Here is a 26,349-nt window from a genome sequence, read left to right on the forward strand (position 1 = left end):
TTTGAAATTAACTAAAACTAACTAATTAAATAAATAGCATAAATATTTATAATATAGGGGCCACTGGATGACTGGTTCTCTAGTTCCTAGTGATAATGACACTTCAGGCATCACTGTACTATTGGACATATCAAAGTTGAGGAAAAAGATATGTAGTTGGGTGGGAGACGCAGCAGGGTAAATAACAGTGACATTAATGGCAAAAATTAGTAAATAGTAATTGCAATAAGAACAGTTCTCAAACAAGATAACCTGGCTAAAAGGGGCAAACACCACATCTCCAAGGCCCTGACTTATGGGGAAGCCCTAACTACAGTATATTTACAGTATATATATTTAACCTGTTGCCAACCGGGCCATAGCTGAATGATGGCTACAGGGCGGTCGGATAAATCAGGGAGGCTGTCATATTACATCCCCCCAGAATCGCACCCCATGGGGCGCGCACACGAGATCGTCCGTGCTCGTCGGGTTCCCAGGACCTGACGTGTCACGGACCGCGGTAAAGGGCCAATGGCAGTGGCTCTTTACCATGTGATTACTCCGTCCAATGACGGAGTGATCACAATGTAAACACGTCGGGGTGAGGAGAGGAGAGTGATCGTGTCCCATCTGTAAGTTTTTTTGGTTATATGTGCCCATCTGTGCCTAGCAGTTTCACTATAGTGCCACTACAGTGCCAAATAAGTGCAACTACAGTGCCACAACAGTGCCACCAGTACCATATCAGTACCACAAGTGCCACATCAGTGCCTCTACAGTGCCACATCAGTGCCTTCAGTGCCACACCAGTGCCACTACAGTGCCCATCAGTGCCTGTCAGTGCCACCTGTGCACATCAGTGCTACTACAGTGCCCATCTGTGCCATCAGTGCCACTACAGTGCCACATCAGTGCCGTCAGTGCCATATCAGTGCCATTGGTGCCTCCACAGTGCCACATCAGTGCCACTACAGTGATCATCTGTGCCATCAGTACCACTACAGTGCCCATCAGTGCCACGTCAGTGCCCATCAGTACCACCTGTGCCACATCAGTGCCACATCAGTGCCACTACAGAGTTCATCTGTGCCCTACAGTGCCACCTGTGCCACTACATTGCCCATCAGTTCTACATTAGTGCAACTACAGTGATCATCTGTGCCATACAGTGCTCATCAGTGTCCCCCTATCAGTGGATCCTCTTCAGCGCCCATCAGTGCCGCCTCATCAGTGCACATCAGTGGCAGCTAATCAGTGCAGTTGCAGTGCATTATTGCACATCAGTGCAACCTCATCAGTGCACATAGGTGCACCCTCATCAGCACCCATCAGTGCACCCTCATCAGCACCCATATCAGCACCCATCAGTGCACCCTCATCAGCACCCATCAGTGCAGCCCCTTTAGCACCCAGCTGCGCAGCTCATCAGCACCCGGCAGTGCACCCTCATCAGCACCCATATCAGCACCCATCAATGCAGCCTCTTCAGCACCCAGCAGTGCAGCCTCATCAGCACCCAGCAGTGCACCCTCATCAGTACCCAGCACTGCGGCCTATTCAGCACCCAGCAGTGCACAATCATCAGCACCCATCAGTGCACCCTCATCAGCACTCATCAGTGCAGCCTAATTAGAACAGCCTCATTAGCAACCATCAGTGCAGTCACATCTGTCCTAGTGTCCCTATCTCCCCACAGCCCACAGTCACCAGTATGACGAAAAAATATTTTTCCACCGAGGAGGCATACCAGCTTCTTAGCCTGAGTGACAAGAGCAGCGGGAGCTTTCTGAGTCTGCGTCCAATTCTGATTCGGCATATGAACTTGTTTTAAGCAGTGGGTCTGCTACAGACGGAGGAAGAGGAGGAAGAGGAACGAAAAGAAGGTGTTCTGCTGTGGCACAGCAGCCTACTTCAAGTAGAGAGGTGGCATCCACCTCGAGCGCAGTGCCATCCACCTTAAGCGCAGTGCCATCCACCTCGAGTGCAGTGCCATCCACGAGAAATGGAGTACCACTGCAACAAAGGACAAGCGCTAGTGTGGTGTCATCTCAGTACCAAAGGTTTAGGACCCATGCCAGCCTTCCCTATGGCCTTCAAAACCCTCTGTGGCTTCTCTTCAATTCAGGAGCAGCAAACATCTCCCCTTTCACCGCCCAGCCAGGTGTCCAGATGAACACCGAAAATGTTGCCATTATAGATTTTTTTAATTAAATTTTTACTGAAGACCTACTATCTTCCATCATGGCCCAGTGCAACCTCTATGCACAACAATTCATAGCAAGCAACCCTGGTTCTAGTTACACCCAACCCCCTGAGTGGAGAGAACTTACCGTGGAGGAATTTAAAAAAAAATTAGGCCTAACTTTCAACATTGGACTCACAAAAAAACGAATTATACACCTATTGGTCCACCAACCCCATCCATCACATGCCAGTCTTCTCATCCATTATGCCAAGGTCAAGATAACTTATGATTATGCGGTTCCTCCGCTATAATAACAACACCCAGTGCCTCCCCGAAATGACCCATCTTATGACAAATTATTTAAAATTTGGCCACTTCTAAATTTTTTGTCTGAAAAATTCCCCGTTATATACCCCTGACCGAAATATCTCCGTGGATGAGTCCCTAGCTAAATTCACAGGCAGGCTGGGCTTCAAACAGTGTATCCCCAGCAAAAGGGCACGATATGGGGTCACTGTGACTGAGGTACATCTATGCCTTCCTGTTGTTCGAAGGGAAGTACCCCAACTGCATCCCCTGAATAACCAGAGTACATTGGAGCTGGCGGAAAAGTTGTCTGGGACCTTGTCTATCCACTTCTTGGAAAGGGATACCATTTATATGTGGATAATTTTTTTAGGAGCTTGCCCCTCTTCCGCAATCTTCACCAGAGGGACACTCCAGCATGTGGCACAGTGAGAGCCAATAGAAAGAACGTCCCACAAAAACTTGTCAATAAAAGGCTAGGATGAGGGGAGATGGCATCTATGCGGAACCAGGAGCTATTGGCAGTCAAATGGAGGGACAGACAAAACGTCCACATAATCACATTGATCCATAATGACACCTACGTGGAAATCCCCAGAAGAAACAGCCTAATCCGGAAACCAGCTTGTGTCCATGATTATAATTTGTTTATGAGGGGCGTGGGCTTCAATGATCAGATGATCGAACCCTACCTTCCCACAAGAAAATCCTGCCATTGGTACAAAAAAGTCTCCATTTATTTTTTCACTTTGGCCATGTATGACACTTATGTTATTTACCAAAAATCTACTGCGATCCCCATATCCTATCTTCATTACCAAGAGGAAATTTTCAATCATCGCCCTATTGTACCCTGAAAGCCCACCAGAAAGCATTCGCTCCGATTCAGTGAGCAGACTCCACGAACGCCACTTTCCAGAGAGAATCCCCCCCCCCCCCCCCGGAACAGGCCAAAGACGTCAATAGAAATGCCAGGTGTGCTCCAGAGGAGGAATTAGAAGAGACACTGTATATTATTGTCCCCAATGTCCTTCCCAACCAGGCCTCTGTATAGGTGACTGTTTCCACCATTACCGTACTTCTCTACATTATTAGGGAAGTATGGTAAAGGTTATTCTCATTTCCTGTTAATTTCCTCCACACCCCTTATGCCACTGCACTGAACTGTACATACCTCTGCCTTCTCCGGAACCGACCCTGGCCTGTTATTATGACCACACTTCGGCCCAATGCTAAACATACCTCTGCCTGCTCCGAAACTGACCCTGGCCTGTTATACCACCACACTTCTGCCTAATGCTAAACTGTACCTACCTCTGCCTGCTCTGGAAATGACCCTGGACTGTTTGACCAAGTTTTTTGCCTGCCTCTTGGACTGATCTTTTACCCTGCTATGCTAGTGGGAACACAGGCATCTCACATATGTGAGGGGCTCCAGAATTGTTTTTCTGGATAAAGAAAAACAATTTTTTAGATTTCTCATTCCCAGATTAGGGTCTGAAGGCTTCAAAGAGATTTGGGTGGGAGAAGCCTCTACCGCCTCCCCATTCTTTCCCGGCCTGCTACCTGTACTATGGACCATGTTCCTGCTTACTACCAGGAGCAATATTTTGGCACTGCTGGCAATATCTCTACCTGCACTAACCCTGGACTGTATATGGACAGTAACCCTGCCTGTACTGACTATGAACAATATTCCTGCCTGCTGCCTGGACAGTTCCATTCACTGTCGCTGACTACATCCCAGCCTGCTGCCTGGATCGGGGCTTTCCTCCTGTGGACAACTGAGCTACTAAAACCACTAGTAATCTTTTGTTTACCCTTTGCTCAGCAGAATGTATTTTGGGGTATAAATCTTGGTTTGTACAAGCTATGTGTTAGAAATATGAAGGGCCTTCAAAAATGTGATAGGTTGTCAGGAAATTAGATGCATAATTTATATCCCTAGAACACCTGATGGTACTCCTTGGGTGTTGGGCCTCTGTATATGGCCAGGCTGTGTAAAAGTATCCCACATGTGTTATCGCCATACTCAGGAGGAGTAGCAGAATGTATTTTGGGGTGTAATTTTTGCTGTGCACATGCTATGTGTTGGAAATATCTTATAAATGGACAACTTTGGGTAAAAAAAATGCGTTTTCATTTTTTTCCCCACATTTTCCAAAAACTTCTGGAAAAAAATGAACCTTTCAAAAGACTCATTATGCCTCATAGATTATATGTTGGGGTGTTTGCTTTCCAAAATAGGGTCATTTTGTGAGCATTTCCATTGCCCTGGTGCTCCAGGGCCTTTAAAAGTGTAATAGGTGGTTGAGAAATGAGATGTGTAATTTATGCTCCTAGAACGCCTGAAGGTGCTACTTCAATGTTGGGCCTCTCTATGTGGCCAGGCTGTGTAAAAGTCTCACACATGTGGTATCGCCATACTCAGGAGGAGTATCAGAATGTATTTTGGGGTGTCATTTTTGCTATGTACATGCTATGTGTTGGAAGTATCTTATAAATGGACAACTTTGTGTAAAGAAAATGCCTTTTAAATTTTTTCCACATTTCCAAAAACTTCTAGAAAAAAAATAACCATTCAAAGAACTCATTATGCCTCATAGATTATACATTAGGGTGTTTGCTTTCCAAAATGGGGTCATTTTGTAGGCATTTCCATTGTCCTGGTGATCCAGGGCCTTCAAAGGTGTAATAGGTGGTTGAGAAATGAGATGTGTAATTTATGGCCCTAGAACGCCTGAAGGTGCTACTTCAATGTTGGGCCTCTCTATGTGGCCAGGCTGTGTAAAAGTCTCACACATGTGGTATCGCCATACTCAGGAGGAGTATCAGAATGTATTTTGGGGTGTCATTTTTGCTATGTACATGCTATGTGTTGGAAATATCTTATAAATGGACAACTTTGTGTAAAGAAAATGCCTTTTAAATTTTTTCCACATTAACAAAAACTTCTAGAAAAAAAATAACCATTCAAAGAACTCATTATGCCTCATAGATTATACATTAGGGTGTTTGCTTTCCAAAATGGGGTCATTTTGTGGGCATTTCTATTGTTCTGGTGATCCAGGGCCTTCAAAGGTGTAATAGGTGGTTGAGAAATGAGATGTGTAATTTATACTCCTAGAATGCTACTTCAATGTTGGGCCTCTGTATGGGGCCAGGCTGTGTAAAAGTCTCACATATGTGGTATTGCCATACTCAGGAGGAGTAGCAGAATGTATTTCGGGGTGTAATTTGTGGTATGCACATGTCATGTGAGAGAAATAACCTGTTACCACAATTTTGTGAAGAAAAACAAAATCTTCATTTTGCAAAGAATTGTGGGAAAAAATGGCAACTTCAAGATACTAACCATGCCTCTTACTAAATACATTGGGATGTCTAAGTTCCAAAAATGGATCATTAGGGGGGTATTTGAACTTTCCTGGCTTGTTAGGCCCCTTTCACATGAGGCGGACTCCGTTTCTACGGAGCCCGCCTCGGTCCGCCGGCTCAGCGGGAGATCTGTCCGTTGATCTCCGCTGAGCCGGCGGATGACAGGTCCCTCTCTGCTCACTGAGCGGGGAGGGGCTTGTCAGGCGCCGCTGCCGCCTATGGAGGGATCGGACGAAAACGGACAGCGTGTCCGTTTTCGTCAGATCTCACCCGATCCGATCCGCCAGCGACAGATCTGGACGTAGAGCCATCCGTCTGCTTTTAGCGGATCGGACGGGGTCGGATGTCAGCAAACATGTCTCCGCTGACATCCGACGCTCCATAGGCTAACATGGATCGCCCGTTCAGGTCCGCCGTCAAAACTGACAGGCGGACCTGAACGGTCCGATCGTGTGAAAGGGGCCTTAGTGTCTCAAGAAATGAGATAGGCTTTTAGTACATCAGGTGTGATCAATTTTCAGTGATTGGCACCATAGCTTGTAGACTCTATAACCTTCAGAAAGACCAAATAATTGACACTGATTTGGGGTATTTTTACCAAAGATATGTAGCAGTATAAATTTTGGCCAAAATTTATGAAGAAAAATTACTAATTTGCAAAATGTAATAACAGAAACAAAGAAAAATGAATTGTCTTACAAAATGTTTGGTCTTTTTTCATTTATAGAGCAAAAAATAAAAAACCCAGAGGTGATCAAATACCACCAAAAGAAATCTCTATTTGTTTGAAAAAAGGAAAAAACTTTCATATGGGTACAGTGTTGCATGACTGAGTAATTGTCATTCAAAATGTAAGAGCACTGAAAGCTAAAATTGGTCTCGTTAGGATTTAAGTGCCCAGTGGACAAGTGGTTAAAGTGGTTGTAAACCATTATACATACCCAGTGCAGGGACTATCCTCAGGTGATACAAAGAGATTAAACAAATCATCCAACATAAGTTATATCTGTCTATTTGCAGTCTTATCTTCTCTACATCCATTTGAAAATGTACAAGCTTGTCTGAGTTCAGAAAAAAGGGGGAAAGAGCTGAAGTTACACTTTGCAGAGCTCAGTGAGGAGAGCTCTAAGAGCTGATTGGAGGGAAGGGATACACACCCTCTTCACACAGTTTACAGGAACAGAGTTGAGGGTGTCAATCTGCTGGAGGTGCCTTTCCTGTCAACTTTTTTCTCTTGGTGTCAGGTAAACTTGTCAAAAGTGGGTCATGCATTTTGTAAAGAAATGAAGCAGTGGACAGAAATTACACTTAGGGGTCAAATCACTAAGAGTTAAATAACGGCAAATAAAATGTGGTAAAATGCTGCATGTGGTAAATCATTTGTGAAAATTCAATTCACTAAGAATTTAACGTAAAATAATGAATGCAGTATTTTTTAAACTGCTCGATAATTACCACATTTTCTCATACGGTAATTTATCGCATGTGTCGGTGGTTAAGAGTTGTTTAAGGCCATTTCCATGAGGTCGTGTCGGTGTTTAAGGGTTGAATTAGCCTCTCTGGGGGTATTCTGTGGGTTGACATTGGCCCCTCTTTCTGGGTCTTCTGTGGGTTGAATTAGGCTCTCTGTGGCTGGAATTAGGCTCCTTTCTGAGGGTAGTATTGCACCCCTTTCTGTTGGTAGAATAGCACCCCTTCCTGTGGGTGGAATTAGGCCCCTTTCTGTGGGTGGAATTAGGCCCCTTTCTGTGGCTGGAATTAGGCCCCTTGTTGTGGGTGATATCTGTGGGTAGTATTGTGCCCTTTTCTGCGGGTAGATTTGTGTCCCATTTTAATGGTTCTATTTGTGAGGAACATGTATGCATATCTCCTTGGATGGTATAGTGTTCCACTTCTTTTGATGTTTCCTAAGGAGCAATAACAAGTGCCCATTTGTTTGGGTTTCCTTAGTAGAAAGATGTGCCCATTTGTGTGGGTGTGTGGGGGTTATAATGCCCAAATGTGTGGGTTTCCTGGGGAAGATTGCTGATTTTTGTGGGTGTCGAGGGGTAACTGAGTGTTCATTTTTGAGCGTGTTATATGTAAATTTTCATTTTAAAGATCATAGACATAACTTCTATGTAAAGACCACTGTGCCAATTTTGGTTTTGGTTGTATATTTCTTACATGTCATGCTGCTGCAATTAAAATGGCTAAAAACTAATAAAAAAAATACTGTGTACTTTGTTATTTGTTTAAATGTGTTGTGTTTACTAATTGTTGTTAAACCACAGTCTAACGTACAGCATCAGGATCAGCTCCTTGGTCAGCCGGAACTTCTGTAGAGTCTCACCCTCAGGGGTCAAGTCATGGGAAAAAAAGTGTGGGCACTCACCCAAGATTCCCCCCCCTCAAAAATAAAAAAGTGTGTGTGTGTGTGTGTATATATATATATATATATATATATATATATATATATATATATATATATATATATCTATATAGATAGATAGATAGATATCTATCTATCTATATAGATATATATATATATATATATATATATCTATATAGATATATATATATATATATATATCTATATAGATATATATATATATATATATCTATATAGATATATATATATATAAACATACTCCTTTATTTACAAATAAAGTACAACATTTATTGTAAAGTTTATGAGGACACCTCCAAAATTATCATGCATTAAACAAATATAGAATGGATGTAACAACAAGATAATTTAACCTGTATGCTAAGCTAACAAAAAACACCACAATGTGCGATAAAGGTTCCCTCGCATGGAATTTCTAAAACAAGTTGCCCCTTCTGCACTATGTCTCTGTGCAGGGCCTTTCTGAGGTCTGGGGGCCCCTCTTGCACTATGTTTCTAAGCAGGCTTCAATATGCGGGGCCCCTCTTGCCCCAAGCTGTTCGCACACATGTGTTGGTGTGAGTGAGTTTGGAAGTGCTGAGTGTGGCGGCCCAGGGCCCCTCTCCTCAGGCTGTTTGTATTGATTGTGCAAAGTGGGGCCCAGGCCCTGGGCTGCTCACTCCTTAGTGCCCATCAAATGCAGCCTAAGTGCCCATCAATGCAGCCTGATCAGTGCCCATCAAATGTAGTCTGATCAGTGCCCATCAAATGCAGCATTACCTGTGCCCATCATTGCAGCCTTGCCAGTGCCCATCAGTGCAGCCTTACCAGTGCCCATCAAATGCAGCCTTATTAGCGCCCATCAAAAGTAACCTTGCCAGTGCCCATCAAATTCAGCCTTGCCAGTGCCCATCAAATGCAGCCTTGCCAGTGCCAATCAAATTCAGCCTTGCCAGTGCCCATGAAATGAAGCCTGATCAGTGCCCATCAAATGCAACCTGATCAGTGCCCATCAAATGCAGCCTTACCAGTGCCCATCAATGCAGCCTCACCAGTGCCCATCAATGCAGCCTGACCAGTGCCCAGCAATGCAGCCTTACCAGTGCCCAGCAACGCAGCCTTATCAGTGCCCAGCAATGCAACCTTACCAGTGCCCAGTAATGCAGCCTCACCAGTGCCCAGCAATGCACTCTCACCAGGGCCCAACAGTGCAGCCTCACTAGCACCCAGCAATGCAGCCTCACTAGTGCCCAGCAATGCAGCCTCACTAGTGCCCAGCAATGCAGCCTCACCAGTGCCCAGCAATGCAGCCTGAACAATGCCCAGCAATGCAGCCTCACCAGTGACCAGCAATGCAACCTTCTCAGTGCAATGCAGCCCTACCAGTGGCCCATCAGAGAGCAGGTGTCCCCATTAGAATGACCCCATCACAGTGCCCCCATCAGAGAACAGGTGATCCCTTCAGAGTGTCCCCATCAAAGTTTCTCCTTCAGAGTTCCCCCATCAGAGTGTCCCCATCAGAGTTCCCTCTTTAGAGAGCAGGTGTCCCTGTCAGAGTGCCCCATCAGAATGTCCCCATCAGAGTTCCTTCATCGGAGAGCAGGTGTTCCCGTCAGAGTGCCCACATTAGGGAGCAGGTGTCCCCATCAGAGTTTCCCCATCAGGGTGCCCCCATCAGAGTGCCCCCATCAGAGTGCCCCTATCAGAGAGCGGGTGTCCTCATCATAGTGCCCCCATGAGAGAGCAGATGTCCCCATCGGAGTGTCCTCATCAGAGTGCCCCATCAGAGAGCAGGTGTCCCCATCAGAGTTCCCCCATCAGAGTGTCCCCATCAGAGTGTCTCCATCAGAGTTCCCTCTTTAGGGTGCCCCTATGAGAGTGTCCCCATCAGAGTGTCCCCGTCAGAGTGCCCCCATCAGAGAGCGAGTGTCCTCATCAGAGTGTGTGATCAGAGTTCCCCCATCAGAGTGTCCTCATCAGAGTTTTCCCATCAGAGTGTCTCTATCAGAGTGTCCTCATCAGAGTTCCCCCATCAAAGTGTCTCAATCAGACTGTCCCCATCAGAGTGCCCCCATCAGAGTGTCCCCATCAGAAAGTGAGTGTTCTCATCAGAGTGTGCCATGAAACTTCCCCCATCAGAGTGTCCCCCATCAGAGTGTTCCCACCAGAGATCCCCCATCAAAGTTTCTCTATCAGAGTGTCCCCATCAGAGTGTCCCCATCGGATTTCCCCATCAGAGTGTCCACTATCAGAGTTCCCCATCAGAGTGTCCCCATCAGAGTGTCCCCCATCAAGGTGCCCCCATCAGAGTGTCCCCATCAGAGAGCGAGTGTCCTCATCAGAGTGTGCTATCAGCGTTCCCTCATCAGAGTGTCCCCCATCAGAGTTCATCCATCAGAGTGCTCCCATCAGAGAGCCCCCCATCAGAGTTCCCTCATCAGGGTGCCCCTATCAGAGTGTCCCCATCAGAGTGTTCCCATCAGAGTGCCCCCATCAGAGAGTGAGTGTCCTCATCAGTGTGCTCCATCAGAGTGTCCCCTATCAGAGTGCCCCCATCAGAGTGTCCCCATCAGAGAGTGAGTGTCCTCATCAGAGAGCGCCATCAAAGTTCCCCCATCAGAGTGTCCCCCATCAGAGTGTTCCCACCAGAGTTCCCCCGTCAAAGTGTCCACCATCAGAGTGTCCCCCATCAGAGTGTCCCATCAGATTTCCCCATCAGAGTGTCCTCTATCAGAGTTCCCTATCAGAGTGTCCCCATCAGAGTGTCCCCCATTAGAATGTCCCCCATCAGAGTGTCCTCATAAGAGTGTCCCCCATCAGAGTGTCCCCATCAGAGTTCCCTATCAGAGTGCCCTCATCAGAGTGCCCCCATCAGATAGCGTGTGTCCTTATCAGAGTGTGAAATCAATGTTCCCCCAGATTGTCCCCCATCAGAGTTCCCAATCAGAGTGTCCACTATCAGAGTTCCCCATCAGAGTGTCCCCATCAGAGTGTCCCCCATCAGAGTGTCCTCATCAGAGTGCCCCTATCAGAGTGTTCCCATCAGAGTGCCCCATCAGAGAGTGAGTGTCCTTATCAGAGTGTGCGATCAGAGTTCCCTCATCAGAGTGTCCCCCACCAGAGTTCATCCACCAGAGTGCTCCCATCAGAGAGCCCCCCATCAGAGTGTCCCCATCAGAGTGTCCCCCATCAGAGTGTCCTCATCAGAGTGCCCCTATCAGAGTGTTCCCATCAGGGTGCCCCTATCAGCGTGTGAGTGTCCTTATCAGAGTGTGCGATCAGAGTTCCCCCATCAGAGTTTCTCTATCAGAGTGTCCCCTATCAGAGTGCCCCCATCAGAGTGTCCCCATCAGAGAGTGAGTGTCCTCATCAGAGTGCGCCATCAAAGTTTCCCCATCAGAGTGTCCCCCATCAGAGTGTTCCCACCAGAGTTCCCCCATCAAAGTGCCCCCCATCAGAGTGTCCCCCATCAGAGTGTCCCCACAGATTTCCCCATCAGAGTGTCCTCATCAGAGTGTCCCCCATCAGAGTGTCCCCATCAGAGTTCCCTATCAGAGTGTCCCCATCAGAGAGTCCTCATCAGAGTGCCCCCATCAGAGAGCGAGTATCCTCATCAGAGTGCGCCATCAAAGTTCCCCCATCAGAGTTCCCCATCAGAGTGTCCCCATTAGAGTTACCCCATCAGAGTGTCCCCATCAGAGTTCCTTATCAGAGTGTCCCCATCATAGTGTCCCCATCAGAATTCCCCCATCAGTGTGTCTCTATCAGAATGTCCCAATCAGAGTGCCCTCATCAGAGTGCCCCCATCAGATAGCGCATGTCCTCATCAGTGTGCGAAATCAATGTTCCCCCAGAGTGTCCCCATCAGAAAGACCCCCATAAGGGTGCCCCCATCAGAGTGTCCTTGTCAGAGTGTCCCCATCAGAGAGCGAGTGTCCTCATCAGAGTGCGCTATCAGCGTTCCCTCATCAGAGTGTCCCCCATCAGAGTGTCCCCCATCAGAGTTCATCCATCAGAGTGCTCCCATCAGAGAGCCCCCATCAGAGTTCCCTCATCAGGGTGCCCCTATCAGAGTGTCCCCATCAGAGTGTTCCCATAAGAGTGCCCCGATCAGAGAGTGAGTGTCCTTATCAGAGTGTGCAATCAGAGTTCCCCCATCAGAGTGTCCCCATCAGAGTGCTCCGATCAGAGTGTCTCTATCAGTGTCCCCATCAGAGTTCCCCCATCAGAGTGCCCCCATCAGAGTTCCCTCATCAGGGTGCCCCTATCAGAGTGTCCCCACCAGACTGTCCCCATCAGAGTGCCCAATCAGAGAGCTAGTGTCCTCATCAGAGTGTGCGATCAGAGTTCCCCCATCAGAGTGTCTCTATCAGAGTGTCCCTATCAGAGTGCCCCCATCAGAGAGTGAGTGTCCTCACCAGAGTGTGCCATCAGAGTGTCCCCATCAGAGTGTCCCCCATCAGAGTTCCCCCATCAGAGTGTCCCCATCAGATTGCCCCCAGCAGAGTATCCCCATCAGAGTTCCCCATCAGAATGTCCCCATCAGAGTTCCGCATCAGAGTGTCCCCATCAGAGTACCTCATCAGAGTGTCCACTTAAGAGTGCAACCATCAGAGAGTGAGTGTCCTCATCAGAGTGCACCATCAGAGTTCCCCCATCAGAGTGTCCCCCATCAGAGTTCCCCAACAGAGTGTCCCCCTTCAGAGTTCCCAAATCAGAGTTCCCCATCAACGTGTCCTCATCAGAGCGCCCCATCAGAGAGTGAGTGTCCTCATCAGAGTACACCATCAGAGTTCCCCCATTAGAGTGTCTCCATCAGAGTCTCCCCATCAGAGAGCCCCCCCATCAGGGTGCCCCCATCAGAGTGTCCCCATCAGAGTGTCCCTCATCAGAGTGTCCCCATCAGAGTGTCCCCATCAGAGTTCCCCCATCAAAGTGTCCCCCATCAGAGTGTCCCCATCAGAGTGTCCCCCATCAGAGTTCCCCATCAGAGTATCCCCATCAGAGTTCCCCCATCAGAGTGTCTCCATCAGAGTGTCCACATCAGAGTTCCCCCATCAGAGAGTGAGTGTCCTCATCAGAGTGCGCCATCAGAGTTTCCACATCAGAGTGTCTCCATCAGAGTGTCCCCATCAGAAAGACCCCCATCAGGGTGCCCCCATCAGAGTGTCCCTGTCAGAGTGTCCCCATCAGAGAGCGAGTGTCCTCATCAGAGTGCGCTATCAGCATTCCCTCATCAGAGTGTCCCCCATCAGAGTGTCCCCCATCAGAGTTCATCCATCAGAGTGCTCCCATCAGAGAGCCCCCCATCAGAGTTCCCTCATCAGGGTGCCCCTATCAGAGTGTCCCCGTCAGAGTGCCCCCATCAGAGTGCGAGTGTCCTCATCAAAGTGTGTGATCAGAGTTCCCCCATCAGAGTGTCCTCATCAGAGTTTTCCCATCAGAGTGTCTCTATCAGAGTGTCCTCATCAGAGTTCCCCCATCAGAGTGTCTCAATCAGACTGTCCCCATCAGAGTGCCCCCATCAGAGTGTCCCCATCAGAAAGTGAGTGTTCTCATCAGAGTGTGCCATGAAACTTCCCCCATCAGAGTGTCCCCCATCAGAGTGTTCCCACCAGAGATCCCCCATCAAAGTTTCTCCATCAGACTGTCCCCATCAGAGTGTCCCCATCGGATTTCCCCATCAGAGTGTCCACTATCAGAGTTCCCCATCAGAGTGTCCCCATCAGAGTGTCCCCCATCACGGTGCCCCCATCAGAGTGTCCCCATCAGAGAGCGAGTGTCCTCATCAGAGTGTGCTATCAGCGTTCCCTCATCAGAGTGTCCCCCATCAGAGTTCATCCATCAGAGTGCTCCCATCAGAGAGCCCCCCATCAGAGTTCCCTCATCAGGGTGCCCCTATCAGAGTGTCCCCATCAGAGTGTTCCCATCAGAGTGCCCCCATCAGAGAGTGAGTGTCCTCATCAGTGTGCTCCATCAGAGTGTCCCCTATCAGAGTGCCCCCATCAGAGTGTCCCCATCAGAGAGTGAGTGTCCTCATCAGAGAGCACCATCAAAGTTCCCCCATCAGAGTGTCCCCATCAGAGTGTTCCCACCAGAGTTCCCCCGTCAAAGTGTCCCCCATCAGAGTGTCCCCCATCAGAGTGTCCCATCAGATTTCCCCATCAGAGTGTCCTCTATCAGAGTGTCCCCATCAGAGTGTCTCCCATTAGAATGTCCCCCATCAGCGTGTCCTCATAAGAGTGTCCCCCATCAGAGTGTCCCCATCAGAGTTCCCTATCAGAGTGTCCCCATCAGAGAGTACTCATCAGAGTGCCCCCATCAGAAAGCGAGTATCCTCATCAGAGTGCGTCATCAGAGTTCCCTATCAGAGTGTCCCCATTAGAGTTACCCCATCAGAGTGTCCCAATCAGAGTTCCCTATCAGAGTGTCCCCATCAGAATTCCCCCATCAGAGTGTCTCTATCAGAATGTCCCAATCAGAGTGCCCTCATCAGAGTGCCCCCATCAGATAGCGTGTGTCCTTATCAGAGTGTGAAATCAATGTTCCCCCAGATTGTCCCCCATCAGAGTTCCCAATCAGAGTGTCCACTATCAGAGTTCCCCATAAGAGTGTCCCCATCAGAGTGTCCCCCATCAGAGTGTCCTCATCAGAGTGCCCCTATCAGAGTGTTCCCATCAGAGTGTTCCCATCAGAGTGCCCCATCAGAGAGTGAGTGTCCTTATCAGAGTGTGCGATCAGAGTTCCCTCATCAGAGTGTCCCCCATCAGAGTTCATCCACCAGAGTGCTCCCATCAGAGAGCCCCCCATCAGAGTTCCCTCATCAGGGTGCCCCTATCAGAGTGTGAGTGTCCTTATCAGAGTGTGCGATCAGAGTTCCCCCATCAGAGTTTCTCTATCAGAGTGTCCCCTATCAGAGTGCCCCCATCAGAGTGTCTCCATCAGAGAGTGAGCGTCCTCATCAGAGTGCGCCATCAAAGTTTCCCCATCAGAGTGTCCCCCATCAGAGTGTTCCCACCAGAGTTCCCCCATCAAAGTGTCCCCCATCAGAGTGTCCCCCATCAGAGTGTCCCCACAGATTTCCCCATCAGAGTGTCCTCATCAGAGTGTCCCCCATCAGAGTGTCCCCATCAGAGTTCCCTATCAGAGTGTCCCCATCAGAGAGTCCTCATCAGAGTGCCCCCATCAGAGAGCGAGTATCCTCATCAGAGTGCGCCATCAGAGTTCCCCCATCAGAGTTCCCCATCAGAGTGTCCCCATTAGAGTTACCCCATCAGAGTGTCCCCATCAGAGTTCCTTATCAGAGTGTCCCCATCATAGTGTCCCCATCAGAATTCCCCCATCGGTGTGTCTCTATCAGAATGTCCCAATCAGAGTGCCCTCATCAGAGTGCCCCCATCAGATAGCGCATGTCCTCATCAGTGTGCGAAATCAATGTTCCCCCAGAGTGTCCCCATCAGAAAGACCCCCATAAGGGTGCCCCCATCAGAGTGTCCCTGTCAGAGTGTCCCCATCAGAGAGCGAGTGTCCTCATCAGAGTGTGCTATCAGCGTTCCCTCATCAGAGTGTCCCCCATCAGAGTGTCCCCCATCAGAGTTCATCCATCAGAGTGCTCCCATCAGAGAGCCCCCATCAGAGTTCCCTCATCAGGGTGCCCCTATCAGAGTGTCCCCATCAGAGTGTTCCCATCAGAGTGCCCTGATCAGAGAGTGAGTGTCCTTATCAGAGTGTGCAATCAGAGTTCCCCCATCAGAGTGTCCCCATCAGAGTTCTCCGATCAGAGTGTCTCTATCAGTGTCCCCATCAGAGTTCCCCCATCAGAGTGCCCCCATCAGAGAGCCCCCCATCAGAGTTCCCTCATCAGTGTGCCCCTATCAGAGTGTCCCCACCAGACTGTCCCCATCAGAGTGCCCAATCAGAGAGCTAGTGTCCTCATCAGAGTGTGTGATCAGAGTTCCCCCATCAGAGTGTCTCTATCAGAGTGTCCCTATCAGAGTGCCCCCATCAGAGAGTGAGTGTCCTCACCAGAGTGCGCCATCAGAGTGTCCCCATCAAAGTGTCCCCCATCAGAGTTCCCCCATCAGAGTGTCCCCATCAGATTGCCCCCAGCAGAGTATCCCCATCAGAGTTCCCCATCAGAATGTCCCCATCAGAGTTCCGCATCAGAGTGTCCCCATCAGAGTTCCCCATCAGAGTATCCACTTAAGAGTGCAACCATCAGAGAGTGAGTGTCCTCATCAGAGTGCACCATCAGAGTTCCCCCATCAGAGTGTCCCCCATCAGAGTTCCCCAACAGAGTGTCCCCCTTCAGAGTTCCCCCATCAGAGTTCCCCATCAACGTGTCCTCATCAGAGCGCCCCCATCAGAGAGTGAGTGTCCTCATCAGAGTACACCATCAGAGTTCCCCCATTAGAGTGTCTCCATCAGAGTGTCCCCATCAGAAAGACCCCCATCAGGGTGCCCCCATTAGAGTTTCCCTGTCAGAGTGTCCCCATCAGAGAGCGAGTGTCCTCATCAGAGTGCGCTATCAGCATTCCCTCATCAGAGTGTCCCCCATCAGAGTGTCCCCCATCAGAGTTCATCCATCAGAGTGCTCCCATCAGAGAGCCCCCCATCAGAGTTCCCTCATCAGGGTGCCCCTATCAGAGTGTCCCCATCAGAGTGTTCCCATCAGAGTGCCCCGATCAGAGAGTGAGTGTCCTTATCAGAGTGTGCGATCAGAGTTCCCCCATCAGAGTGTCCCCATCAGAGTTCTCCGATCAGAGTGTCTCTATCAGTGTCCCCATCAGAGTTCCCCCATCAGAGTCCCCCCATCAGAGAGCCCCCCATCAGAGTTCCCTCATCAGGGTGCCCCTATCAGAGTGTCCCCACCAGAGTGTCCCCATCAGAGTGCCCCATCAGAGAGCTAGTGTCCTCATCAGAGTGTGCGATCATAGTTCCCCCATCAGAGTGTCTCTATCAGAGTGCCCCCATCAGAGAGTGAGTGTCCTCACTAGAGTGCGCCATCAGAGTGTCCCCCATTAGAGTTCCCCCATCAGAGTGTCCCCATCAGATTGCCCCCAGCAGAGTACCCCATCAGATTTCCCCATCAGAATGTCCCCATCAGAGTTCCGCATCAGAGTGTCCCCATCAGAGTTCCCCATCAGAGTGTCCACTTAAGAGTGCAACCATCAGAGAGTGAGTGTCCTCATCAGAGTGCACCATCAGAGTTCCCCCATCAGAGTGTCTCTATCAGAGTGGCCCCATCAGAGAGCCCCCATCAGGGTGCCCCCATCAGAGTGTCCCCATCAGAATGTTCCCATCAGAGAGTGAGTGTCCTCATGAGAGTGCACTATCACAGTTCCCCCATCAGAGTGTCCCCATCAGAGTGTCCCCCATCAGAGTGTACCCATCAGAGTGTCCCCCATCAAAGTTCCCCCATCAGAGTGACCCCATCAGAGATCGCCAATTAGAGTGTCCCCCATCAGAGTGTCCCCATCAGAGTGTCCCCATCAGAGTGTCCTCATCAGAGTGCCCCTATCATAGAGCGAGTGTCCACATCAGAGTGCACCATCAGAGTTCCCCCATCAGAGTGTCTCCATCAGAGTGTTCCCATCAGAAAGCCCCCCATCAGAGTTCCCTCATCAGGGTGCCCCTATCAGAGTGTTCCCATCAGAATTCCCCAATCAGAGTGTCTCTATCAGAGTGTCCCCATCAGAGTGCAACCATCAGAGAGCGAGTGTCCTCATCAGAGTGTGCGATCAGAGTTCCCCCATCAAAGTGTCCCCCATCAAAGTGTCCCCATCAGAGTGTCCCCATCAGAGAGTGAGTGTCCTCATCAGAGTGCGCCATCAGAGTGTCCCCCATCAGAGTGTCCCCATCAGAGTGTCCCCCATCAGAGTGTCCCCATCAGAGTTCCCCCATCAGAGTTCCCCATCGGAGTGTCCTCATCAGAGTGCACCCATCAGAGTTAGTGTCCTCATCAGAGTGCGCCATCAGAGTTTCCCCATCAGAGTGTCTCCATCAGAGTGTCCCCATCAGAGAATCCCCCATCAGGGTGCCCCCATCAGACTGTCCCCATCAGAGAGCGAGTGTCCTCATGAGAGTGCGCTATCAGAGTTCCCCCATCAGAGTGTCCCCCATCAGAGTCTCCCCATCAGAGTTCCCCCATCAGACTGTCCCCATCAGAGTGTCCACATCAGAGTTCCCCCATCAGAGTGTTTCCATCAGAGTGTCCCCATCAGAGTGTCCCCCATCAGAGTGTCCCCATCAGAGTTCCCCCATTACAGTGTCCCCATCAGAGTTCTCCGATCAGAGTGTCTCTATCAGTGTCCCCATCAGAGTTCCCCCATCAGAGAGCCCCCATCAGAGAGCCCCCCATCAGAGTCCCCTCATCAGGGTGCCCCTATCAGAGTGTCCCCACCAGAGTGTCCCCATCAGAGTGCCCCCATCAGAGAGCTATTGTCCTTATCAGAGTGTGCGATCAGAGTTCCCCCATCAGAGTGTCTCTATCAGATTGTCCCCATCAGAGTGCCCCCATCAGAGAATGAGTGTCCTCATCAGAGTGCGCCATCAGAGTGTCCTCATCAGAGTGTCCCCCATCAGAGTTCCCCCATCAGAGTGTCCACTATCAGAGTGTCCCCATCAGATTACCACCAGCAGAGTATCCCCATCAGAGTTCCGCATTAGAGTGTCCCCTTCAGAGTGGCCACTTAAGAGTGCAACCATCAGAGAGTGAGTGTCCTCATCAGCGTGCACCATCAGAGTTCCCCCATCAGAGTGTCTCTATCAGAGTGGCCCCATCAGAGAGCCCCCCATCAGGGTGCCCCCATCAGAGTGTCCCCATCAGAATGTTCCCATCAGAGAGTGAGTGTCCTCATGAGAGTGCACTATCACAGTTCCCCCATCAGAGTGTCCCCATCAGAATGTCCCCCATCAGAGTGTCCCCATCAGAGTGTCCCCCATCAAAGTTCCCCCATCAGAGTGACCCCATCAGAGATCCCCAATCAGAGTGTCCCCCATCAGAGTGTCCCCATCAGAGTGTACCCATCAGAGTTTCCACTATCAAAGTTCCCCATCAGAATGTCCCCCATCAGAGTGTCCCCATCAGAGTGTCCCCCATCAAAGTTCCCCCATCAGAGTGACCCCATCAGAGATCCCCAATCAGAGTCTCCCCCATCAGCGTGTCCCCATCAGAGTGTCCTCATCAGAGTGACCCTATCAGAGAGCGAGTGTCCTCATCAGAGTGCACCATCAGAGTTCCCCCATCAGAGTGTCTCCATCAGAGTGTTCCCATCAGAGAGCCCCCCAACAGAGTTCCCTCATCAGGGTGCCCCTATCAGAGTGTCCCCATCAGAATTCCCCAATCAGAGTGTCTCTATCAGAGTGTCCCCATCAGAGTGTCCCCATCAGAGAGTGAGTGTCCCCACCAGAGTGTCCCCATCAGAGTGCCCCCATCAGAGAGCGAGTGTCCTCATCAGAGTGTGCGATCAGAGTTCCCCCATCAGAGTGTCTATATCAGAGTGTCCCCATCAGAGTGCCCCATCAGAGAGTGAGTGTCCTCATCAGAGTGCGCCATCAGAGTGTCCCCATCAGAGTGTCCCCCATCAGAGTGTCCCCCATCAGAGTTCCCCATCAGAGTGTCCTCATCAGAGTGCCCCCATCAGAGTTAGTGTCCTCATCAGAGTGCACCATCAGAGTTTCCCCATCAGAGTGTCTCCATCAGAGTGTCCCCATCAGAGAGCCCCCCATCAGGGTGCCCCCATCAGAGTGTCCCCATCAGAGAGCGAGTATCCTCATGAGAGTGCGCTATCAGAGTCCCCCATCAGAGTGTCCCCCATCAGAGTGTCCCTCATCAGAGTGTCCCCATCAGAGTGTCCCCATCAGAGAGCCCCCATCAGAGTGTCCCCATGAGAGTGTCCACATCAGAGTTCCCCCATCAGAGTGTTTCCATCAGAGTGCCCCCATCAGAGTTCCCCCATCAAAGTGTCCCCCATCAGAGTGTCCCCATCAGAGTGTCCCCCATCAGAGTGTCCACATCAGAGTTCCCCCATCAGAGAGTGAGTGTTCTCATCAGAGTGCGCCATCAGAGTTTCCACATCAGAGTGTCTCCATCAGAGTGTCATCATCAGAAAGACCCCCATCAGGGTGTCCCCATCAGAGTGTCTCTGTCAGAGTGTCCCCATCAGAGAGCGAGTGTCCTCATCAGAGTGCGCTATCAGCGTTCCCTCATCAGAGTGCTCCCATCAGAGAGCCCCCATCAGAGTTCCCTCATCAGGGTGCCCCTATCAGAGTGTCCCCATCAGAGTGTTCCCATCAGAGTGCCCCGATCAGAGAGTGAGTGTCCTTATCAGAGTGTGCGATCAGAGTTCCCCCATCAGAGTTTCCCCATCAGAGTTCTCCGATCAGAGTGTCTCTATCAGTGTCCCCATCAGAGTTCCCCCATCAGAGTGCCCCCATCAGAGAGCCCCCCATCAGAGTTCCCTCATCAGGGTGCCCCTATCAGAGTGTCCCCATCAGAGTGCCCCCATCAGAGAGCTAGTGTCCTCATCAGAGTGTGCGATCAGAGTTCCCCCATCAGAGTGTCTCTATCAGAGTGTCCCCATCAGAGTGCCCCCATCAGAGAGTGAGTGTCCTCATCAGAGTGCGCCTTCAGAGTTCCCCCATCAGAGTGTCCACTATCAGAGTGTCCCTATCAGAGTGTCCCCATCAGATTGCCCCCCAGCAGAGTATCCCCATCAGAGTTCCCCATCAGAATGTCCCCATAAGAGTTCCGCATCAGAGTGTCCTCATCAGAGTTCCCCATCAGAGTGTCCACTTAAGAGTGCAACCATCAGAGAGTGAGTGTCTTCATCAGAGTGCACCATCAGAGTTCCCCCATCAGAGTGTCTCTATCAGAGTGGCCCCATCAGAGAGCCCCCCATCAGGGTGCCCCCATCAGGGTGCCCCCATCAGAGTGTCCCCATCAGAATGTTCCCATCAGAGAGTGAGTGTCCTCATGAGAGTGCACTATCAGAGTGTCCCCCATCAGAGTGTCCCCCATCAGAGTGTTCCCATCAGAGTGCCCCCCATCAAAGTTCCCCCATTAGAGTGACCCCATCAGAGGTCCCCAGAGTGTCCCCCATCAGAGTGTCCCCATCAGAGTGTACCCATCAGGGTGTCCACTATCAAAGTTCTCCATCAGAGTGTCCCCTTTAGAGTCTCCCCCATCAGAGTGTCCCCATCAGAGTGTCTTCATCAGAGTGCCCCTATCAGAGAGCGAGTGTCCTCATCAGAGTGTGCCATCAGAGTTCCCCCATCAGAGTGTCTCCATCAGAGTGTTCCCATCAGAGAGCCCCCCATCAGAGTTCTATCATCAGGGTGCCCCTATCAGAGTGTCCCCATCAGAATTCCCCAATCAGAGTGTCTCTATCAGAGTGTCCCCATCAGAGTGCCCCCATCAGAGAGCGAGTGTCCTCATCAGAGTGCGCCATCAGAGTGTCCCCCATCAGAGTGTCTCCATCAGAGTGTTCCCATCAGAGAGCCCCCCAACAGAGTTCCCTCATCAGGGTGCCCCTATCAGAGTGTTCCCATCAGAATTCCCCAATCAGAGTGTCTCTATCAGAGTGTCCCCATCAGAGTGCCCCCATCAGAGAGTGAGTGTCCCCACCAGAGTGTCCCCATCAGAGTGCCCCCATCAGAGAGCGAGTGTCCTCATCAGAGTGTGCGATCAGAGTTCCCCCATCAGAGTGTCTATATCAGAGTGTCCCCATCAGAGTGCCCCATCAGAGAGTGAGTGTCCTCATCAGAGTGCGCCATCAGAGTGTACCCATCAGAGTGTCCCCCATCAGAGTGTCCACCATCAGAGTTCCCCATCAGAGTGTCCTCATCAGAGTGCCCCCATCAGAGTTAGTGTCCTCATCAGAGTGCACCATCAGAGTTTCCCCATCAGAGTGTCTCCATCAGAGTGACCCCATCAGAGAGCCCCCCATCAGGGTGCCCCCATCAGAGTGTCCCCATCAGAGAGCGAGTATCCTCATGAGAGTGCGCTATCAGAGTCCCCCATCAGAGTGTCCCCCATCAGAGTGTCCCTCATCAGAGTGTCCCCATCAGAGTGTCCCCATCAGAGAGCCCCCATCAGAGTGTCCCCATGAGAGTGTCCACATCAGAGTTCCCCCATCAGAGTGTTTCCATCAGAGTGCCCCCATCAGAGTGTCCCCATCAGAGTTCCCCCATCAAAGTGTCCCCCATCAGAGTGTCCCCATCAGAGTGTCCCCCATCAGAGTGTCCACATCAGAGTTCCCCCATCAGAGAGTGAGTGTTCTCATCAGAGTGCGCCATCAGAGTTTCCACATCAGAGTGTCTCCATCAGAGTGTCATCATCAGAAAGACCCCCATCAGGGTGTCCCCATCAGAGTGTCTCTGTCAGAGTGTCCCCATCAGAGAGCGAGTGTCCTCATCAGAGTGCGCTATCAGCGTTCCCTCATCAGAGTGTCCCCCATTAGAGTGTCCCCCATCAGAGTTCATTCATCAGAGTGCTCCCATCAGAGAGCCCCCATCAGAGTTCCCTCATCAGGGTGCCCCTATCAGAGTGTCCCCATCAGAGTGTTCCCATCAGAGTGCCCCGATCAGAGAGTGAGTGTCCTTATCAGAGTGTGCGATCAGAGTTCCCCCATCAGAGTTTCCCCATCAGAGTTCTCCGATCAGAGTGTCTCTATCAGTGTCCCCATCAGAGTTCCCCCATCAGAGTGCCCCCATCAGAGAGCCCCCCATCAGAGTTCCCTCATCAGGGTGCCCCTATCAGAGTGTCCCCATCAGAGTGCCCCCATCAGAGAGCTAGTGTCCTCATCAGAGTGTGCGATCAGAGTTCCCCCATCAGAGTGTCTCTATCAGAGTGTCCCCATCAGAGTGCCCGCATCAGAGAGTGAGTGTCCTCATCAGAGTGCGCCTTCAGAGTTCCCCCATCAGAGTGTCCACTATCAGAGTGTCCCCATCAGAGTGTCCCCATCAGATTGCCCCCCAGCAGAGTATCCCCATCAGAGTTCCCCATCAGAATGTCCCCATAAGAGTTCCGCATCAGAGTGTCCTCATCAGAGTTCCCCATCAGAGTGTCCACTTAAGAGTGCAACCATCAGAGAGTGAGTGTCTTCATCAGAGTGCACCATCAGAGTTCCCCCATCAGAGTGTCTCTATCAGAGTGGCCCAATCAGAGAGCCCCCCATCAGGGTGCCCCCATCAGGGTGCCCCCATCAGAGTGTCCCCATCAGAATGTTCCCATCAGAGAGTGAGTGTCCTCATGAGAGTGCACTATCAGAGTGTCCCCCATCAGAGTGTCCCCCATCAGAGTGTTCCCATCAGAGTGCCCCCCATCAAAGTTCCCCCATTAGAGTGACCCCATCAGAGATCCCCAGAGTGTCCCCCATCAGAGTGTCCCCATCAGAGTGTACCCATCAGAGTGTCCACTATCAAAGTTCTCCATCAGAGTGTCCCCTTTAGAGTCTCCCCCATCAGAGTGTCCCCATCAGAGTGTCTTCATCAGAGTGCCCCTATCAGAGAGCGAGTGTCCTCATCAGAGTGTGCCATCAGAGTTCCCCCATCAGAGTGTCTCCATCAGAGTGTTCACATCAGAGAGCCCCCTATCAGAGTTCTCTCATCAGGATGCCCCTATCAGAGTGTCCCCATCAGAATTCCCCAATCAGAGTGTCTCTATCAGAGTGTCCCCATCAGAGTGCCCCCATCAGAGAGCGAGTGTCCTCATCAGAGTGCGCCATCAGAGTGTCCCCCATCAGAGTGTCTCCATCAGAGTGTTCCCATCAGAGAGCCCCCCAACAGAGTTCCCTCATCAGGGTGCCCCTATCAGAGTGTTCTCATCAGAATTCCCCAATCAGAGTGTCTCTATCAGAGTGTCCCCATCAGAGTGTCCCCATCAGAGAGTGAGTGTCCCCACCAGAGTGTCCCCATCAGAGTGCCCCCATCAGAGAGCGAGTGTCCTCATCAGAGTGTGCGATCAGAGTTCCCCCATCAGAGTGTCTATATCAGAGTGTCCCCATCAGAGTGCCCCATCAGAGAGTGAGTGTCCTCATCAGAGTGCGCCATCAGAGTGTCCCCATCAGAGTGTCCCCCATCAGAGTGTCCCCCATCAGAGTTCCCCATCAGAGTGTCCTCATCAGAGTGCCCCCATCAGAGTTAGTGTCCTCATCAGAGTGCACCATCAGAGTTTCCCCATCAGAGTGTCTCCATCAGAGTGTCCCCATCAGAGAGCCCCCCATCAGGGTGCCCCCATCAGAGTGTCCCCATCAGAGAGCGAGTATCCTCATGAGAGTGCGCTATCAGAGTCCCCCATCAGAGTGTCCCCCATCAGAGTGTCCCTCATCAGAGTGTCCCCATCAGAGTGTCCCCATCAGAGAGCCCCCATCAGAGTGTCCCCATGAGAGTGTCCACATCAGAGTTCCCCCATCAGAGTGTTTCCATCAGAGTGTCTCCATCAGAGTGTCCCCATCAGAGAGCCCCCCATCAGGGTGCCCCCATCAGAGTGTCCCCATCAGAGAGCGAGTATCCTCATGAGAGTGCGCTATCAGAGTCCCCCATCAGAGTGTCCCCCATCAGAGTGTCCCTCATCAGAGTGTCCCCATCAGAGTGTCCCCATCAGAGAGCCCCCATCAGAGTGTCTCTATCAGAGTGTCCCCATCAGAGTGCCCCCATCAGAGAGTGAGTGTCCTCATCAGAGTGCGCCTTCAGAGTTCCCCCATCAGAGTGTCCACTATCAGAGTGTCCCTATCAGAGTGTCCCCATCAGATTGCCCCCCAGCAGAGTATCCCCATCAGAGTTCCCCATCAGAATGTCCCCATAAGAGTTCCGCATCAGAGTGTCCTCATCAGAGTTCCCCATCAGAGTGTCCACTTAAGAGTGCAACCATCAGAGAGTGAGTGTCTTCATCAGAGTGCACCATCAGAGTTCCCCCATCAGAGTGTCTCTATCAGAGTGGCCCCATCAGAGAGCCCCCCATCAGGGTGCCCCCATCAGGGTGCCCCCATCAGAGTGTCCCCATCAGAATGTTCCCATCAGAGAGTGAGTGTCCTCATGAGAGTGCACTATCAGAGTGTCCCCCATCAGAGTGTCCCCCATCAGAGTGTTCCCATCAGAGTGCCCCCCATCAAAGTTCCCCCATTAGAGTGACCCCATCAGAGGTCCCCAGAGTGTCCCCCATCAGAGTGTCCCCATCAGAGTGTACCCATCAGGGTGTCCACTATCAAAGTTCTCCATCAGAGTGTCCCCTTTAGAGTCTCCCCCATCAGAGTGTCCCCATCAGAGTGTCTTCATCAGAGTGCCCCTATCAGAGAGCGAGTGTCCTCATCAGAGTGTGCCATCAGAGTTCCCCCATCAGAGTGTCTCCATCAGAGTGTTCCCATCAGAGAGCCCCCCATCAGAGTTCTATCATCAGGGTGCCCCTATCAGAGTGTCCCCATCAGAATTCCCCAATCAGAGTGTCTCTATCAGAGTGTCCCCATCAGAGTGCCCCCATCAGAGAGCGAGTGTCCTCATCAGAGTGCGCCATCAGAGTGTCCCCCATCAGAGTGTCTCCATCAGAGTGTTCCCATCAGAGAGCCCCCCAACAGAGTTCCCTCATCAGGGTGCCCCTATCAGAGTGTTCCCATCAGAATTCCCCAATCAGAGTGTCTCTATCAGAGTGTCCCCATCAGAGTGCCCCCATCAGAGAGTGAGTGTCCCCACCAGAGTGTCCCCATCAGAGTGCCCCCATCAGAGAGCGAGTGTCCTCATCAGAGTGTGCGATCAGAGTTCCCCCATCAGAGTGTCTATATCAGAGTGTCCCCATCAGAGTGCCCCATCAGAGAGTGAGTGTCCTCATCAGAGTGCGCCATCAGAGTGTACCCATCAGAGTGTCCCCCATCAGAGTGTCCACCATCAGAGTTCCCCATCAGAGTGTCCTCATCAGAGTGCCCCCATCAGAGTTAGTGTCCTCATCAGAGTGCACCATCAGAGTTTCCCCATCAGAGTGTCTCCATCAGAGTGACCCCATCAGAGAGCCCCCCATCAGGGTGCCCCCATCAGAGTGTCCCCATCAGAGAGCGAGTATCCTCATGAGAGTGCGCTATCAGAGTCCCCCATCAGAGTGTCCCCCATCAGAGTGTCCCTCATCAGAGTGTCCCCATCA

This window comes from Aquarana catesbeiana, linkage group LG03 (assembly GCF_042186555.1).
Source record: "Aquarana catesbeiana isolate 2022-GZ linkage group LG03, ASM4218655v1, whole genome shotgun sequence".
Taxonomy (NCBI): domain Eukaryota; kingdom Metazoa; phylum Chordata; class Amphibia; order Anura; family Ranidae; genus Aquarana; species Aquarana catesbeiana.